The sequence below is a fragment of the Heterocephalus glaber genome, unplaced genomic scaffold (genome assembly GCF_053883595.1).
Source record: "Heterocephalus glaber isolate CG9 unplaced genomic scaffold, H.glaber_assembly_v1.0 deba00001463, whole genome shotgun sequence".
Taxonomy (NCBI): Eukaryota; Metazoa; Chordata; class Mammalia; order Rodentia; family Bathyergidae; genus Heterocephalus; species Heterocephalus glaber.
The window spans coordinates 18,671,593-18,679,312 of NW_028258310.1; positions in this window are offsets into that span (position 1 = coordinate 18,671,593).

Below are 7,720 nucleotides of genomic sequence, written 5' to 3' on the forward strand. Positions count from 1 at the left end.
CCCCAAACTTCCTCACTGGGCAGAAGCAGCCTATTCCCTACCGTCCCAGGAATCCGGTCTCCAGGCTAAGCCAGGCCAGGTGTTATCCGCACCAAGCCTTGGATTCTGTACTTGAAACAAAAAGTCCCCCAAAGAAATCCACAGCAAGTCAACCCCCACACCTTCCCCACCTACCCCATTTGGCTTCTGCACTCTGCCCCGCCCCCCGTTATTGACATTCTTCCACTCAGCAGGCAGCCAGCCGGTCCCCTGCCTTCTTCCCTTCACCGGTTCCCAGGAGAGCCCCTAAGGTGGTGTCCCAGCCCTCCACACCCCCAGCAGCCACACGGGAGGGAGCACATTGCCCTCCAGTGGCTACGGCTGGCAGTGGTTAGGGAGGAAAGGGTGTGCAGGCTCCGTGGAGTGTCTCGGGTCGTGCCCCACCGGCACACACTGGCAGACTCGCCTCTTACAGGCCGGGACTGCCACACTTCCCAGCAGCCTGGTTAGCTCTTCCTGTTACTTTGGCCCCCTGGGCCTACATGAGCAGGTCCACCCTCTGCTCCACCAAAAGATCAATTAATTACAAAAATGGCAATAAATGTGACCAACACTCCTGAGTGGTGGGTTGAGGGCATTACAGACACTGACCTACTCAGTCCACTCAGCAGCCCCAAGAGGCAGGGGCAGTTGTCAACTCCATCTTACAGATGAGGAAATAACCTCAGAGAAGTTGGGTAATTTCCTGGTCTTCTGGTCCAGAAGGTGCTGAGTTAGGAGGGCAGCTCCTCTGCATGGAGGGCTATAAGCCAGCGAGAGGGGGTTAGAGATGGGGAGGAGTGGGGCAGAGGGGCAAGAAGTGTGCAATAGGAGGCAAGGCAGGGTCAGGAGCAGAAGATTCCCAAAAGCCTGATGAGGAGGGGATGAGGTGAAGAGGGAGTATTCAGCATGGATGAGGGAGTGAAGGGGTGCAGGGGGGAAAGCTAGAGGGAGGGTTGTGAAAGATGAGAGGCCTGGGTGAGGGTGAGCAAGCAAGAAGGGAGGGGACTGCTGGGTGAGTGAGGGGTGGTGAGGTGAAGGGATGAGCAGGTGAGAGGTTGAGAGGAAGCAGAGGTGGAGTTGGAGATGTCAGAGCAGGCCCAGTGGTGGGGCAGGGGCAGGGAGGGGAGTACGAGGAGTGAGGGGTAAAAGGGCCACTAGAGGATGAGTGGGAGGTGGAGAGTGTTAGGTGTGAAGGGTGTAAGTGGGTACGAAGTGGCTAGGGGGAAAGTGAAAGGTTATAAAAACGTGTGACGATCCCGTAGGTCCCTGAAGATCTGGAGGACCCAGGATGGGGGAGAGGGGTGGGGTGGGGATGCGGGTAGCATGGAGAGGGGTGGATAGGTCTGAGGGGTTTGGACAGTGTGGCTTTTGTCCCTGCCCATGCTCCTAGCTCCTGTAGCCCCCACCAGAACTGGCCATACTGCCAGGCTCCATTTCAGGGATGGTGGAAATTTCCATTTCAGCAAAATCCATTTGTAAAGCCCTAGAGCTTTGTGCCTCTTTCTGCTCTGCCCGCCTGGCTCTGTCTGTCTGGCTCTGGCCTGCCTAGCTCATCCCACTCTCTCACCAGACCTCCCTCTGCTCACCCTCCTCAGCAGAAGGAGCTTGGGCTCAGGGCCTGGCCTCCCCCAGACCATAATCTAACCCCAGAACGATAGTCTGCAGATCCTAACCCTCCAAGCATCCTGGCATCTTAGGATGTCCTCACGGGGCAGACAGGTATGGGGAATTCTCACTGCCTTACCCTCACCTAGGATACTACCAGCACACAGCTGGCCCTTGCTGCTTAGGGTGGCTGCGACATCAGAGCAGAGTAGAATGGGAAGCACTCTCCAAAGCCACCTTATTTGGATCTTTTAAATCAATAATGGAGGAATAGAGGCCTAGAGAAAGAAAGTATTTTCCCATTCAGAGCTACACAACTGGTTGGTGTGCAGAGCCAGAATGGCTTCATTGCCTAGAAGAGGCAAAAGAGAGTCAGGCAAACTTAGGTTCAAATCCTGGCTCTGTGGCAGAGCTGTGCTGTAGTATATGCTTCTGCTTCTCTGCACCTCAATTTGTTCACCTGCCAAGTGGGGCCATCACCACTCTTCCAGGCTGGTGTGATGATAGTGAGTGACCACAGCCAGCTGCAGCCAAGTGGAAGTGGGTACAAAAGCCACTGGACTCTGGCGGGAATGACCTTAGTTGTAGACTTTGCGCCACAGTTTCCCAAGAACCATGGAAACTGTGGCAGAGATGACATGGCCATGAGCTGAGGCTCTGGGTGGAGAGATGAGCCGGGATCCCTGGGATAGAAAGTAAAGGGACAGCTTTGGCCGTCTCACTCAGACTCCTAGGCAAGACCTTCTTCTTCCAGCCCAGAAGTGGCCACCCTGGACGCTGAATGGAGGGATGAGTTTCTGGGTCCAAATCAAAGCCCTGCACTGGGGAGAAAGAGTGAGGACAGGACAGGTTTTATCTTCCTCATTTCTGTATGCTGGCACAGCGAGTAGCCTGGAAGGAACACCCCTCAGGCCCTGCTGCAGCAGGAAGTAGCACAGGACAGGTCATAGTAGCTGGTACAGGGAAAGCACCCAAATCACCTTACCCAGCCTGCTTAATGACCAAGTCTTATGTCCTAGACACACTGTGGTGCATGCCCTGGCATGCGCTGGAGCCAACTTTCGCTCTAGCACATGCCCCAGCACATACTCCAGCTGCTGCCCTCCTCCCTCTTCCCCCACAGGAATCTCAGACCCCATCTGCTCCACTTCTCTGCATTTACCCTGAACATCTGGACTGCTCCTGAAAGCTGGCTCCTGGTTCTGTCTAGAGGGAGCTGCTAAAGGGAAGAGGAGACTTCTAGTCCCATTAGTTCTGAGCTAGGGCTAGGGAAGTCCCTGGCTGACCTCTACCCCCAGCCTGTAACTGCCAGAAGGCTTAACAAGACCTTGGTCCCTCTCTCCTACTCTCCCTAGCCTTGATCACCCCCTGACCTGGAGGATTGTAACTATCTCTTGCTGTCATGTTTACACAATGCACCCTGCGCACATCCCCAACATCTGTCCAAGGCCCATGCTGTTCTCTGTGCTGATCTCATGTGTTTACATCCATTTTTTTTTGGTCCAGGGTATCGAACTCAGGACCTTGCACTTGCGAGCCAAGTGATGGCACCACTGAGCTAAATCCCCAGCCCTCTATTCATGTGTTTAGCTTTGTGCTCCACAGGCAAAAGTTCCTGGGGCTTCCTAGCAAGGGCTGTTTTCTAGAACTGCATACTCCTGAGGACAAGCTGCTCCTCCCACCCTCACTTCTTGGTAGTGGTGGAGGGTAGGGAAGACCAAAAGCCTTTGGTCCAGGGCAGCAAAAATTCTTTTGTGTCAGTGTTGGTGATCCAACCCAGGGCCTCATGCTGGGCAAGCCCTCTACTACTGAGCTACATCCTTGGCCTTAGCCCTAGCAAAAATTCTCAGCCCCTAATTCAGAGAAATTCAGTCTAGGAGGGCCAGGCTAGAAATGACCTTCACCCACAACTTCCCTTTGCCACCACCTCTGCCCCATTTCCACCCCGCCTGTTGCCTTAGTCTCCACCGGCAATCCAGCGTTTTCCTTCCGTTCTGGGAGAGGGCCTTTCCAGCTAGGATGCTCTCCATGGTCCTGAAACATAGGTTTCGGGTAGAATTGCTTCTTCCCGGCAAACCCGAGAGGCATACTGACCTAGGGAAGGAAGAAGACTGTGGAAGAGAAGGAGTAGAGAAACATACAGCAGAGACAGAGAAAAAATATGACAGACAAAGGGACAGAGAAAGGGAGCAACTCAAGACGGTGCCAGGAGGAAGAAAATGTGATTTTTGTTTTCCTCCTAATAATGATAATCTTTCTTCTGGGTACTTAGGTCAAGGTCTCCTCCCTCACTCTATGCAAATGCCAGCTCCTGTTTGCTCCCACCACCTCGTAGGTGTAGCACCTTCCAGTTCCTTCTCTTCGCCATTTCTAGTCTCTCCCAGACTTGGGGTCCCTGGCCCAAAGGCTGTGCCATTGGGCCCTTCTCCGTGAAAGTTGGGGGAAGAGATTCCTCTCCAGACTTCTCCTGGCCAGCACTCTTTCAGAGCACTTTTGGTGGTACAGAGAGCCTGTTCAGGCACCTCCTATACCCAGTCCCCTTCTGAGTCCAAAATGCTTGCCGTGCTAGGGGGAGGGAGCAATTTAACTGACCGACCCAGCTGCACCCCCCAGGGCCAGGGCTGGAAGGAAGGTGCTAGGGAAACAGAAAAGAGTGGAAAGCAGTTTCCCACTCAGTTATGGCTGTTATTGTTTATTTATTCATGTATTTTTTATTAAGGAAAATATGTTGGTCTAATGAGCAAGGAGCCCAGCGGGCTCTGAGGGGCGGAGCTGGGGGTAATAGGGCACAATCCACACCTCCCAGAGCCCCTCTCCAGTACTGAGACCCCCAAAGTGTTTCCTGGGCACCCCTCCTTCGAGCTCCACATTGGCCTCAGTGGGTTTCTGGAGCCTGGGGATGCACTGAGCCTTCTCTCTTGGATTGCAGGTGGGGCACCCCTCCCTCTGCACCGTAACATCTTCTGCAGATGCCCAAATGAAAGCTGAGCCCCCCCCACAGCTCCCCTGCTCCCCCAGAAGCCCCCAGCCAGTGCTCCACTCCATAATCCCCTAGCCCCACAGCCCACTCCCTACTGCTTCTCTTGCTACACAGCTGGCTCCCAGTGCTTGTCCTCTAGGCAGGGACAACCCTAGCCTCAGTCAGGACCAGACAGCCTCAGCTTTAGTTTTCAGTCAAGAGGGCCGTGGATTCAGCTCAGTGGTTCCAGTGCCTGTCTCGAAAGCACAAGGTCCCAAGTTCGATCCCCAGTACCAAAAAAAAAAAAGCAAACATGTTTTCAGTCAAGAGCTAGCTTGGGACCAAAGTACATCTCAAGACTTAAAGCCCAACTCTCAACACAGGGCTAGTCTCAAATCCAGCCTAAATCACTGGGTTCTAGAAGTAGACACAGCTGCAATCTGGTCTCAATTCTGAGGCTTTATCCAGGAAACTGACCTCAGACCAGACTGAAAACCAGCTCCTATGTTAGGGATAGTCTTTGGGGTTTTGGGGGTTTTTTTTTTGGTTCCGGGGATCGAACTCGGGTCCTTCTGCTTTCGAGGTTGGCGGCGGAACCACTGAGCTAAATCCCCAGCCCTGTTAGGGATAGTCTTAACCCCAGTCTGAAAGTGTGGAATAGGCTCAAATCCAATTTCCAGCCCCTTAGCCTAGGTCCAGAGTTTAGGCTAAACAGGTGGAAGTTTTGGAGGCCAATGCAAAACTTGGGGAGTATGACGGGGTGTGGGGAGCATAACTGGTTGTTGCCTTTGGCAGAGATTACTGTGCTTTTATCTCACTGGCAAGGGGTTGCCTCCTGCTTGTTGTGAGGGATTTGTGGATGGGGCCTCAGGGAACCCACACCTAGTGAGCCCAAGGCCACAATTTCCACTGTGCTTCCTTTGATGTCCAACAAAAAAACGGGACCAAGGAAAGTGATTTATCTAGCAAACCTCAGCAGAGCCCTGCTGTATGCCAGGACCTGGAGACAGGGAGAGTGTCCACAATAAGCCAGCTCTGTCTAATGATGGTTGCGGATGGAACAGCACAAGTATCTTGGTGGCACCAAGCTATTTGGCGTGTGTTTATGCCAAGTCCTTTGCTTCATGATGTTATCTTGTTGCATCATTACAGCCCTACAAGGTACACACTGTTATTGTTCCCATTTTATTTATTAAAGAACATTTCATCATTATAGAAGTAATATATATTTTATTTATTAAATAACATTTCATATATTATAGAAGCACTGTGAAAAATTTTAAAATACAGAAAGCAAAAATATATTAAAAGAACATTATCTTCTTACTACCTTAATACCTTAATGTATATCTCTGGTTCTTTTTTTTTTTTTTTTTGGTATTGGGGATTGAACTCGGGAACTTGTGTTTGTGAGGCAGGCACCAGAACCACTGAGCTAAATCCCCAGCCCGAATTTTAGGTTTTTGTTTTGTTTTTTGTTTGTTGTTTTTTTTTGGTACCTGGGATCGAACTCAGATCCTTGCTCTTTCGAAGCAGGCAGCAAAACCACTGAGCTAAATCCCCGGCCCTTCTCTGGTTCTTTTTTTTTTTTTTTTTTTTACATATAAGTACCTTTTAACTAAAATGTGATCATATTGTATATGTTTCATCTCTTGTTTTTTAGCCAACAACTGCTGCCTTTTCCATTTCAGTAAATGTTCATCTCTTTTTTTTTGTACTGGGGATCAAACTCAGGACCTTGTGATTTTGAGGCAGTTGGCGGCACCACTGAGCTAAATCTCCGGCTCTGTTCATCTTTTTTTGGGAGGTACTGGGGATCAAACTCGGGTCCTTGTGCTTGCGCAGCAGGCGGCGAAACCACTGAGCTAAATCCCTGGCCTGTTCATCTCTTTTCATACAGATTAATTTTCCCCTCTGATCCCACCAGAAGTCCTTTACAGTTGGTTTTTCAGTACCAATATAAGGATGGCCTCTGATCATTAATGCTTAGTACGGTGCCTTGCCCCAGTTTTGGTCACTGACCCATTGAAACATCCTGATCAGCTTCCTCTCCAACATGCTTCCTTCTAGCCATCTAGTTACTTCCTTGTGCTCTTATTTAATTGTGACCATATCCCAGTGTTTCCTGTGAACTAGAAGTTTGATCTAAAGGCAAGAATGATTTAAGTCAAATATTTGTGGCTAGAACACATGTGAGGTGTTGTCTGTTTCACAGTGCAGCACAAAGGAAGACATGTCGTGTCGAATTCATCCACCCTTAGAAATGCCCAGATGGACCTCAGCTCACCATAGGATTTTCTCCCCACCTTCCTTCTAGGAAATGATGTTCATGGGTTACTCTGGCACCAAATAAACGTTATTTAATACCAATCCGTAATCTTTGCTTTATTACTCTCATATTTAAGGAGAAGAAAAGACTCAGGTTGGGGCAGGCTCACACAATCAGCAAATCAGGACTCCAACTAGAAATGGGTTTTCTTCATCTTTACCACCATACTGAGCATGGTGCACACTGGGTGCCTTCCACACATTTAAATGCTTAAACACTTGCGGGGGAGCGGGGCTCCTTTCTTGTGGACCAGGCTGATCCAAGGCAGAAAAAGTGCTTAGTGAGGCCACCCTGCCTCTGGCAGCTTAGTACTTATTATGTGGCAGCCCAAACTGAGTGTTTTACAAGCACTGGCTTCTGTAATTTTCTTAACAAACCTGCAAGGCATGCAGTATTACTACCCTCCTTTAGAGACAAAGAAAATGATACTCAGAGAGGTTAAGTACTTGCCACATAGCTGCTGACCAATGGAGCCAGGATTATTTCTTCTGACTTCAAAACCCAGGCATTTTACCACTACCTTGACCCAGTCCTAGGACTGAAGAGTATAACTAGTGAGTGAGGCTGAGAGCCCTCTTGCTGGTTCTGACACTGCCCGTAGCTCTGGGGCCATCTATCAGCATCAACGGGGACATCAAAACATTCCCTGGATCCCCTCTGTTAACCTCTACCTGCCAAGTGGCTCTTTTCAATCTGGCTTGGTTCCTCCCACCTTGCCACTCTGTTAATCTTCCCACACTCCACCCCACCCCCAGGGCTTAATGTCTTCTCACACTGGGACAACAACCTACAATTTATGAAACACC